We start from the raw sequence: 12,410 nt of genomic DNA, 5'->3' as shown, positions 1-12,410 counted from the left end.
AGAGTTTTTTTTTTGTTTGTTTGCTTGAGACAGAGTCTTGCTCTGTCATCTCTGTCATCCAGGCTGGAGTGCAGTGGTGCAATCCTGGCTCACTGCAACCTGCACCTCCTGGGTTCAAGCAATTCTCCTGCCTCAGCCTCCAGAGTAGCTGGGATCACAGGCATCTGCCACCGTGCCCAGCTAATTTTTGCATTTTTAGAAGAGACAGTTTTTCTACGTTGGCCAGGCTGGTCTCAAACTGCTGACCTTGGATGATCTGCCCACCTCGGTTTCCCAAAGTGCTGGGATTACAAGTGTGTGCCACTGCACCCAACCAGAAAGAGGTTTAATGGATTTATAGCACCAAGTGGCCAAGGAGGCCCTACAATCATGGCAGAAGTTGAAAGGCATGTCTTACATGGCATGGCAGCAGCAGACAAGAGAGAGCTTGTGCAGGGAAATTCCCCTTTAAAAACCATCAACTCTCGTGAGACTTATTCACTATTACAAGAACAGCATGAGAAAGACCTACCCCCATGATTCAGCTACCTCCCACTGGGTCCTTCCCAAAACGTGTGAATTCAAGATGAGATTTTGGTGGGGACATAGCCAAACTGTATCATTCTGCCCCTGGCCCCTCCCAAATCTCTTGTCCTCACATTTCAAAACCAATCGTGCCTTCCCAGTAGTCTCCCAAAGTCTTATTTCAGCATTAACTCAGAAGTTCACAGTTCATTATCTCATCCGAGACAAGGCAAGTCCTTTCTGCCTATGAGCCTTTAAAATCAAAAGCAAGTTACTTACTTTCTAGATACAGTGGGGTTACAGGCATTGGGTAAATATAGCGATTTCAAGTGGGAGAAATTGGCCAAAACAGAGGGGCTACAGGCCCCATGCAAGTCTGAAATCCAGTGGGACAGCCAAATCTTACAGCTCCAAAATGATCTCTTTTGACCCTGTGTCTCACATCCAGGTCACACTGATACAGGAGGTGGGCTTCCATGGTCTTGGGCAGCTCTACCTCTGTGGCTTTGCAGGGTACAGCCTCCCTCCCAGCTGCTTTCATGGGTTGATGTTGAGTGTCTGCAGCTTTTCCAGGTGCACAGTACAAGTTGTCAGTGGATCTACCGTTCTGGGGTCTGGAGGAGAGTGACCCTCTGGAGGAGGTTTTCCATGAGAGCCCCGCCCCTGCAGCAAACTTCTGCCTGTAGATCCAGGTGTTTCCGTATGTCCTCTGAAATCTAGGTGGAGGTTCCCAAACCCCAATTCTTGACTTCTGTGCACTCACAGGCTCAACACCACATGGAAGGTGCCAAGGCTTGAGGCTTGCACCTCTGAAGCCACAACCCAAACTGTGTTGGCCCCTTTCAGCTATGGCTGGAGCAGCTGGGACTCAGGGGACCAAGTCCCTAGGCTGAACAGAGCAAGGGGACTCTGGGGTTGGCCCGTGAAACCGCTTATTCCTCCCAGGCCTCTGGTCCTGTTGTGGGAGGGGCTGCCATGAAGATCTCTGACATGCCCTGGAGACATTTTCCCCATTGTCTTGGTGATTAATATTAGGCTCCTCGTTACTTCTGCAGCCAGCTTGAATTTCTCCTCAGAAAATTGGTTTTTTCTTTTCTATTGCTTTGTCAGGCTGCAAATTTTCAGAATTTTTTTTTTTATTGCATTTTAGGATTTGGGGTACATGTGAAGAACATGCAAGATTGTTGCATAGGTACACACATGGCAGTGTGATGTGCTGCTTTCCTCCCCATCACCTATGTCTGGCATTTCTCCCCATGCTCGCTCTCCCCAACTCCCCACCCCTCGCTGTCCCTCCCTGTTTCCTCCCTACAGACCCCAGTGTGTGATGCTCCTCTCCCTGTGTCCATGTGTTCTCATCGTTCAACACCCACCTATGAGTGAGAACATGCGGTGTTTGATTTTCTGTTCTTGTGTCAGTTTGCTGAGAATGATGGTTTTCAGGTTCATCCATGTCCCTACAAAGGACACGAACTCATTGTTTTTGATGGCTGCATAGTATTCCATGGTGTGTATGTGCCACATTTTCCCTCTCCAGTCTATCATCGATGGGCATTTGGGTTGGTTCCAGGTCTTTGCTATTGTAAACAGTGCAGCAATGAACATTCGTGTGCATGTGTCCTTACAGTAGAATGATTTATAATCCTTTGGATATATACCCAGCAATGGGATTGCTGGGTCAAACGGAATTTCTATTTCTAGTCCTTGAGGAATTGCCACATTGTCTTTGACAATGGTTGAACTAATTTACACTCCCACCAACAGTGTAAAAGTGTTCCTATATCTCCACATCCTCTCCATCATCTGTTGTCTCCAGATTTTTTAATGATCGCCATTCTAACTGACGTGAGATGGTATTTCAATGTAGTTTTGATTTGCATTTCTCTAATGACCAGTGATGATGAGCATTTTTTCATATGTTTGTTGGCCTCATGTCTGTCTTCTTTTGAAAAGTGTCTGTTCATATCCTTCACCCACTTTTGAATGGGCTTGCTTGTTTTTTTCTCGTAAATCTGTTTTAGTTCTTTATAGATTCTGGATATCAACCCTTTGTCAGATGGGTAGATTACAAAAATTTTTTCCCATTCTGTTGGTTGCCGATTCACTTTCATGACTATTTCTTTTGCAGTGCAGAAGCTGTGGAGTTTGATTAGGTCCCATTTGTCTATTTTGGCTTATGTTACCAATACTTTTGGTGTTTTGGTCATGAAGTCCTTGCTTGCCTACGCCTATGTCCTGAATGGTTTTGCCTAGATTTTCTTCTAGGGTGTTTATGGTGTTAGGTCTTATGTTTAAGTCTTTAATCCATCTGGAGTTAATTTTAGTGTAAGGTGTCAGGAAGGGGTCCGGTTTCTGCTTTCTGCACATGGCTAGCCAGTTTTCCCAACACCATTTATTAAACAGGGAATCCATTCCCCATTACTTGTTTTTGTCAGGTTTGTCAAAGATCAGATGGTTGTAGATGTGTGGTGTTGCCTCCGAGGCCTCTGTTCTGTTCCATTGGTCTATATCTCTGTTTTGGTACCAGTACCCAGTACCATGTTGTTTTGATTACTGTAGCCTTGTAGTATAGTTTGAAGTCCGGTAGTGTGATGCCTCCTGCTTTGTTCTTTTTGCTTAGAATTGACTTGGCTGTGCGGGTTCTTTTTTGGTTTCGTATGAAGTTTAAGGTGGTTTTTTCCAGTTCTGTGAAGAAGGTCATTGGTTGCTTGATGGGGATAGCATTGAATTATAAATTACTTTGTGCAGTATGGCCATTTTCATGATATTGATTCTTCCTAACCATGAGCATGGACTGTTTCTCCATCTGTTTGTGTCCTGTTATTTTGTTTAGCAGTGGTTTGTAGTTCTCCTTGAAGAGGTCCTTTACGTTCCTTGTTAGTTGTATTCCTAGGTATTTTATTCTCTTTGTAACAATTGTAAATGGCAGTTCGTTCTCGATTTGGCTCTCTTTAAGTCTGTTATCGGTGTATAGGAATGCTTGTGATTTTTGCACATTGATTTTGTATCCTGAGACTTTGCTGAAGTTGCTTATCAGTTTCAGGAGATTTTGGGCTGAGACGATGGGGTCTTGTAAATATACAATCATGTGGTCTGCAAATAGAGACAATTTGACTTCCTCCTTTCCTATTTGAATACCCCTTAATTTCTTTTTCTTGCCTGAGTGCTCTGGCTAGAGCAATACTGTATTGAATAGGAGTGGTGAGAGAGGGCATCCTTGTCTAGTGCCAGATTTCAAAGGGAATGCTTCTAGTTTTTGCCCATTCAGTATGATATTGGCTGTTGGTTTGCTGTAAATAGCTTTTATTATTTTGAGATATGTTCCATCAATACCTAGTTTATTGACGGCTTTTAGCATAAAGGACTGTTGAATTTTGTCAAAGACCTTCTCTCATCAATTGAGATAATCGTGGTTTTTGTCTTTGGTTCTGTTTATGTGGTGAATTATGTTTATAGACTTGCGTATGTTGAACCAGCCTTGCATCCCCGGGATGAAGCCTACTTGATCACGGTAGATAAGCTTTTTGATGTGCTGTTGCAATTGGTTTGCCAGTATTTTATTGAAGATTTTTACATCTATGTTCATCATGGATATTGGCCTGAAGTTTTCTTTTCTTGCTGAGTCTCTGCCGGGTTTTGGTATCAGAATGATGTTGGTCTCATAAAATGATTTGGGAAGAATTCCCTCTTTTTGTATTGTTTGGAATAGTTTCAGAAGGAATAGTACCAGCTCTTCTTTGTATGTCTGGTAGAATTCGGCTGTGAACCCATCTGGACCTGGGCTTTTTTTGGGTGGTAGGCACTTAATTGCTGCCTCAACTTCAGCCCTTGTTATTCGTCTATTCAGGTTTTTGACTTCTTCCTGATTTAGGCTTGAGAGGATGCAAGTGTCCAGGAATTTATCCATTTTTTCCAGGTTTACTAGTTTATGTGCATAGAGTTGTTTGTAATAATCTCTGATGATGGTTTGAATTTCCGTGGAATCTGTGGTGATATCCCCTTTATCGTTTTTTATTGCATCTATTTGATTCTTCTCTTCTTTTTCATTAATCTGGCTAGTGGTCTGTCTATTTTGTTGATCTTTTCAAAAAACCAGCTCCTGGATTTATTGATTTTTTGAAGAGTTTTTTGTGTCTCTATCTCCTTCAGTTCTGCTCTGATCTTAGTTATTTCTTGTCTTCTGCTAGGTTTTGAGTTTTTTTGATCTTGCTCCTCTAGCTCTTTCAATTTTGATGATAGAGTGTCAATTTTAGATCTCTCCTTGCTTCTCGTGTGGGCATTTATTGCTATATATTTTCCTCTAGACACTGCTTTGAATGTGTCCCAGAGGTTCTGGTATGTTGTGTCTTCGTTCTCATTGGTTTCGAAGAACATCTTTATTTCTGCCTTCATTTCATTGTTTATCCAGTCAACATTCAAGAGCCAGTTCAGTTTCCATGAAGCTGTGTGGTTCCAGGTTAGTTTTTGAATTCTGAGTTCTAACTTGATTGCACTGTGGTCTGAGAGACTGTTTGTTATGATTTCCGTTCTTTTGCATTTGCTGAGGAGTGATTTACTTCCAATTATGTGGTCAATTTTAGAGTACGTGTGATGTGGTGCAGAGAAGAATGTATATTCTGTGGATTTGGGGTGGAGAGTTCTGTAAATGTTTATTAGGTTTGCTTGGTCCAGGTCTGAGTTCAAATCCTGGATATCCTTGTTAATTTTCTGTCTCGTTGATCTGTCTAATATTAACAATGGGGTGTTACAGTCTCCCACTATTATTGTGTGGGGGTCTAAGTCTCTTTGTAAGTCTTTAAGAAATTGCTTTATGTATCTGGGTGCTCCTGTACTGGGTGCGTATATATTTAGGATCATTAACTCTTCTTGTTGCATTGATCCTTTTACCATTATGTAATGTCCTTCTTTGTCTCTTTTGATCTTTGTTGGTTTAAAGTCTATTTTATCACAGATGAGAATTGCAACTCCTGCTTTTTTTTTTTGCTCTCCATTTGCTTGGTAAATCTTCCTCCATCCCTTTATTTTGAGCCTTTGTGTATCCTTGCATGTGAGATGGGTTTCCTGGATACAGCACACCAATGGGTTTTGGCTTTTTATCCAATTTGCCCGTCTGTGTCTTTTGATTGGGGCATTTAGCCCATTTACATTTAGGGTTAATATTGTTATATGTGAATTTGATCCTGCCATTTTGATGCTAGCTGGCTGTTTTGCCCATTAGTTGATGCGGTTTTTTCGTTGTGTTGATGCTCTTTACCATTTGGTATGTTTTTGGAGTGGCTGGTACTGGTTGTTCCTTTCTATGTTTAGTGCTTCTTTCAGGAGCTCTTGTAAAGCTGGCCTGGTGGTGATGAAATCTCTGAGTACTTGCTTGTTGACAAAGGATTTTATTTTTCCTTCCCTTATGAAGCTTAGTTTGGCTGGATATGAAATTCTGAGTTGAAAGTTCTTTTCTTTAAGGACGTTGAATATTGGCCCCCACTCTCTTCTGGCTTGTAGGGTTTCTGCTGAGAGATCTGCTGTGAGTCTGATGAGCTTCCCTTTGTGGGTAACCTGACCTTTCTCTCTGGCTGCCCTTAGCATTTTCTCCTTCATTTCAACCTTGGTGAATCTGACTATTATGTTCCTTGGGATTGCTCTTCTTGAGGAATATCTTTGTGGTGTTCTCTGTATTTCCTGGACTTGAATATTGGCCTGCCTTGCTAGGTTGGGGAAATTTTCCTGGATAATATCCTGGAGAGTATTTTCCAGCTTGGATTCATTCTCTTCGTCTCATTCAGGTACACCTATTGAATGTAGATTAGTTCTTTTCACATAGTCTCATGTTTCTTGGAGACTTTGTTCATTCCTTTTTACCCTTTTTTCTCTAACCTTGCCTTCTCGTTTTATTTCATTGAGTTGATCTTTGACCTCTGATATCCTTTCTTCTGCTTGGTCAATTCGGCTGTTCAAACTTGTGTATGCTTCACTAAGTTCTCGTGTTGTGTTTTTCAGCTCCATCAATTCACGTATATTCCTCTCTAAGTTGTTTATTCTCGTTAGCATTTCATCAAATCTTTTTTCAAGGTTCTTAGTTTCTTTGCATTGAATTAGAATATGTTTTTTTTAGCTCACAGAAGTTTTTTATTACTCACCTTCTGAAGCCTGTTTCTGTCAATTCATCACACTCATTCTCCATCCAGCCTTGTTCCCTTGTTGGTGAGGAGTTGTGATCCCTTGTAGGAGGAAAGGCATTCTGGTTCGGGTGTTTTCATCATTTTTGCACTGGTTTATTCCCATCTTTGTGGATTTATCCACTTGTTGTCTTTGCAGTTGTTGACTTTCAGATTGGGTCTCTAGGTGGACGTCCAGTTTGTTAATGATGAAGTTATTTCTTTCTGTTTCTTAGTTTTCCTTCTAACATTCAGCCCCCTATGCTGTAGGACTGCTGAGGTCCACTCCAGGCCCTGCTTGCCTTGGGATCGCCTGCAGCAGCTGCAGAACAGTAAGGGTTGCTGCCAGCTTCTTCTTCTGCTATCTTTGTCCCAGAAGAATACCCACCAGGTGTCAGTCTGAGCTCTCCTTTATGAGATGACTCTTTGGATATATGGGGGTCAGGGAGCTGCTTGAGGAGACAGTCTGTCCTTTATAGGAGCTCACGTGCTAAGCTGTGAGCTCCATTGTTCATTCAGAGCTGCTGGGCAGGTACATTTTAAGTCTGCCACAGCAGAACTCATAACCCCCTCCCTTTTTTTTTCCCCCCAGGTGCTCTGACCCGGGGAGTTAGGGCTTTACTTATGAGTTTCTGTCATGCTGCTGCCTTTTTTCAGGGCTGCCCTGCCCATCAAAGCGGCAGCCTATTCACTATCTGCCTATAGAAGCTTTGCTGAGCAGCTGTGGGCTCTGCCCAGCTGCCGTGTGAACTTTCCTACAGTCCTGTTTATAGGGGTATAGTTAGAAGTGCCTCAAAGTTCTTTTTTCTTTTTTTTTTTTTTTGAGACGGAGTTTCGCTCTTGTTACCCAGGCTGGAGTGCAATGGCGCGATCTCAGCTCACCGCAACCTCCGCCTCCTGGGTTCAGGCAATTCTCCTGCCTCAGCCTCCTGAGTAGCTGGGATTACAGGCATGCGCCACCATGCCCAGCTGATTTTTTGTATTTTTAGTAGAGACGGGGTTTCACCATGTTGACCAGGATGGTCTTGATCTCTTGACCTCGTGATCCACCCGCCTCGGCCTCACAAAGTGCTGGGATTACAGGCGTGAGCCACCGCGCCCGGCCTCTTTTTTCTTGTTTTCAAATGTGGGAAATAGGGAAATAGGATGGGGGTAGGATTTAATCTTGGTAAATTGAGCTGTTTTCATAAGGAAACTGTTTTTGGTCTTCCTGAAAATAGCCACAGAAGCCCTTCTTTTAATAAAACCATTAAATTTGTAAGCTTTTTAATGGTTCCTATTAATAGATAAGAAAATTTACTTTGGATAATCTTGACGTTTTGAGAATCCTGTTTTTTATGTTAAATGCTGGAGTTGATAGAATTATGGTAAATAATTATTTAAAACTTTGATGTCACTGATGAATGAGGAAGAGGATAACTAAAGCAAAAATACATATGGTGGACTGTAGGAATGTTAAGCTGTATATATAATAATTCTAAACTTGAAATTTTTCAAAAGTTACTTTTATAAACCTTTGGTAAAGGTATTAGTGGGGAGAGTTGGTTGTTCGGAATTTGTTGAGAGTAGTTTGTTAAAAGAGAAATTGATGGCCTTTCTTGTATTAAAATGTTTCTTATTTTGCTTACAGTTTTATAATCATTTATTCCTCCAGTGAAGTGTGTCACACAGTGTTCAGTAACTGTGTTCAATAATCCATTCTGATGGGAGCTTCATTAACTTCATCTCATCTAAATGCCAGCCTAATACCACAAACATTTTTCAGAGAAGATTCCCTTATCACTAATTATCCCTGTATATGACGCCAGCTATGTATTGGTTTATTTGCAAGATTTCTATGTAAGACTAACATTTGTATATAGAAAAGAAACAAAATATGCAAAAAAAAAAACTTGTTTATTGACAAAACTAATTTTGCCTGATTGTCTTGAGTCTAAATCACTATTAATCCTGAATCTATTGCCCATAGAATGCCAGTATTTATATTTAGCTCCTTATGTCTGTATTACTGTAGATTAACACTTTCTCTAATGAGATTATGTACATTAATTATGCTTTAACTACAAACATATTATTCAAGGCTAACCCCTAGAATAATACAGGAGTTAGAGGCACTGACTCCCATGCAATTGAAAACCCTTAACTCCCCTGAAATTTAAGTACTAATAGCTTCTTGTTGACCAAAGCCTTATTGATAACATAAAGTCAGTTGACACATATTTTGTATATTGTATGTATTATATACTATATTTTTACAAATAAGCTACAAAAATTGTTATTAAGAAAATCATAAGGATGAGAAAATACATTTACTATTTATTAAGTGGAAGTGGATTATCATAAAGGTCTTCATCCTCATTATCTTCATGTTGAGTAGGTTGAGGAGGAAGGAGAAGAGAAGGCATCGGTTTTGCTTTCTCAGGGGTAGCATAGGCAAAAGGGGTGGAGGATGTAGGAAAGGAGGCAGGAGAGGTAGGTACACTTTCATTGTAAAACATCTGAACAGCAGGGCATGGTGGCTCATGTCTGTAATCCCAGCATTTTGAGAGGCCGAGGCAGGAGGATTGCTTGAAGCCAGGAGTTTGACACCAGCCTGAGGAATCTAATGAGACCCTGTCTCTACAAAAACTTTTCAGAAATTAGCCAGACACGATGGTGTGTGTCTATAGTTCTAGCTACTTGGGAGACTGAGGTGAGAGGATCACTTGAGCCCAGGAGTTTGAGGTTTCAATGAGCTATGATCATGCCACTACACTCACACCTTGCTGGGCACATCAAGACCTTGTCTCTCAAAAAATAAAAAATAAATAAAAAATCCTCATGTAAGTGGTTCTGCGCACAAACCCGCATTGTTAAGTCAACTGTAGTTTGTCTACCAAGTACAGATGAGTTTGTATATGAAAGTCATGTTTAGACTCTAGATAATACCGGAACATATGTATTAACTTTACCACTGGCCAAGAGTGGACTACATTTTATATAAAAAGTACCTGTCAAGCCTATTTACAATTCCTCTTTCACCCCAAATTACTTTAGCAGCATTCTTTGCCCATGATATATATCAGGATCTGGTCCTTTGCATTTTGACTTCCTCTGCAGATATGTGTTTTTCTTTTCCCTTTTTTGAGGTCTCTTTCTCCCTTAATTAGACCCGTTGGATGCTGCTCTAGTTTCGTATTCTATTAAGTTGCCTTCATGTATGTACTTTGTATACCCCAGATTTTTCATTTGTGGTCCTTATCTGAGTACACAGTCTTTTTAGCCTTTTTATGGTTCTGTGACGCACACAGATGGGTCAGGCTAACCCCAGAACAAAACAAGCTGAAAAAGATCTTGAAAGCCAATCTAAGATTAGGTTTTTGGATTTGGGAGAGAGTAAGTAAGTTGTTTTTAATCAGACTATGCCCTTTCCACAAAATGTAGGACTAATCTATACTAGTTCTGAATTCTGTTTCTTTGGTTTTATTTGCATAGATGACTGCTAAAATGTTATTTTGCTAAATTTGTTGTTACCAACAGTGGACAATAGAGTGAAAATAGAAAACATAATTGGTATTTTCAGGCTGTTCACTGCTTGTTTTTTATTTTCAAATGGCAAATAGCACAAACAGACTAGTGGTTTCCGTTAGTATTGTTACTTAGTTTTATAATATTAGACCCAGAAATATTAGTATTGTTACTTAGTTTTATAATATTTAACCCAGAAATCTAGTTTGGAGGTTTCAAATTAGAAATTCTTTTCCGAGTAAATGAGTGACAGAAAGTCCTTAACAGTAACTCCTCATGGTTACAGATCAGCATCTGACAGACTGCTAATCTGCAAAATGTGTTTCTTCAAGAAGCAGATGCTAGCCAGCAGTTGTTAAGTGAGAGTAATCTGAGTGTAAGAAGTGATTTTTTTTTTTCCTTTCAATCATCTTTCCACACCACCACAGTGGTGCACATGAATATCCTGGCTGATGCCCTCAAGAGCATCAGCAATGCTGAAAAGAGAGGCAAACACCAGGTTCTTATTAGGCTGTGCTCCAAAGTCATTATCTATTTTTTTACTGTGATGGTGAAGCATGGTTACACTGGTGAATTTGAAATCATTGATGATCGCTGTGCTGGGAAAGTTGTTGTGAACCTCACAGGCAGACTAAACAAATGTGGAGAGATCAGCCCCAGATTTGATGTGCAACACAGAGATCTAGAAAAATGGCAGAATAATCTGCTTCCATGCCACCATTTTGGTTTCATTGTACTTAGGATCTCAGCTGACATCACAGACCATGAAGAAGCAAGATGAAAACACACAATGGGAAAAACCCTGGGATTCATTTTCTAGAGATGTAATACATAATTACAAATAAAATGCCTCATGGAAAAAAAAATGATTTTTTAAAGAAGGCAGAATAATCCCCTTTCTGTGAAATTCTATTAAATATTTATATTAATTATATTAAATACAGTTATTTTAAATTTAATTATATTGTTAAATTATGTATTACATATAAATCTCATAATTCCAACTTTAGGCCTACTCTTATTTTTATCCTTACTGTAGAGGTTATGTGGTTGGAGGAAAAAACCTCAGAGTGTGATAGTCCTGGGTTGGATCCCAGCTCTGCCTTGTACTAGCTTTTGACCACCAGCATGTTACTTAACCTATGTCCCAGTTTCTTCATTTAACTTTTTAAAAGGTGGGGGGTATGGTAGGGATAAACTTTCGGTGTAAGGTTTAAATGAAATGGAGTACATAGAATGACTAGTGCAGTGAAAGTAGTTCTCTTTGTCTGACTGGTGATACAAAGGTATTAATAAAATGAACTTGAGCTGAAAGGGAAAAATATCTGAGGAATAAGGAGAAAAATACCAATATTGACCTTATTTACACTTCTATATATTATGGAAAGACCTGGCATGCTTGGTAGATGGCAGTAGAATGTTTAATGCTCTTTTGTGTGTGTTTAAGTATTGCAAATGATCAGGAACTTAATAGAAGTTAAAGTTCTTTTCTGAGCAGCTCTTAATGACGAGGTATTTTGGCAACAGAGCATGTTTCCAATATGCTGAAGGAAAGATTTTGGACAACATGTCTTTCTTTAAATTAAAAAAATATTTCTTTATGGCAGTTGTCATTAATATGCTTCTAATAAGTGCAAAGAGAGTTACTTGCCTTTTTGGAACAATAAGAATTCTTAGGTAGAAAGAAGTAGTTAACTTTTGCAGTTGCATGAAAGACTAAATGTGGTAAATCCCATGGAGTTAACACAAAAATTATACATTAGAATTATTAAATTTCCAGAAGTCTGAACCCCAAGGAAGATGAGAGCAGCATATTGGTAGGGAGTGGGGAATGAGTTATTAATATTGATTTAAGCCCTTCACAAATACAGAGTGACTCTTCCTTTAGGACTATGAAAATGTAGTATTTCTAACTTGGCTCGTTTGGGAAATCATCTTGATTTTTTTCCCCCGCCCCAAGGTGGAGTCTTCCTCAGTTTCCCAGGCTGGTGAGCAGTACCATGATTTCGGCTCACTGCCACTTCCGCCCCGTAGGTTCAAGCAATTCTCCTGCCTCAGCCTCCCCGAGTAGCTGGGATTACAGGCACGTGCCACCATGCCCAGCTAATTTTAATATTCTTAGTAGAGATGGGGTTTTACCATGTTGACCAGGCTGGTCTGGAACTCTTAACCTTGTGATCTGCCCACCTCAGCCTCCCAAAGTGCTGGGATTACAGGCCTGAGCCACCTTGCCTGCCCTGATTTTTTTTT

The 12,410-nt window shown here is 40.2% G+C and overlaps 1 protein-coding gene across 15 annotated transcripts in view; it reads left to right on the top strand.

The window, feature by feature from the left end:
• NT5C2 (5'-nucleotidase, cytosolic II) overlaps positions 1-12,410 on the top strand; it is a 178,655-nt gene that overhangs the window by 126,749 nt on the left and 39,496 nt on the right. The window lies entirely within an intron of this gene.

The sequence above is a fragment of the Sapajus apella genome, unplaced genomic scaffold, assembly GCF_009761245.1.
Source record: "Sapajus apella isolate SASKATOON/1434 unplaced genomic scaffold, GSC_monkey_1.0 scaffold13, whole genome shotgun sequence".
NCBI lineage: Eukaryota > Metazoa > Chordata > Mammalia > Primates > Cebidae > Sapajus > Sapajus apella.
This window is presented reverse-complemented; position numbering and strand designations above follow the sequence as displayed.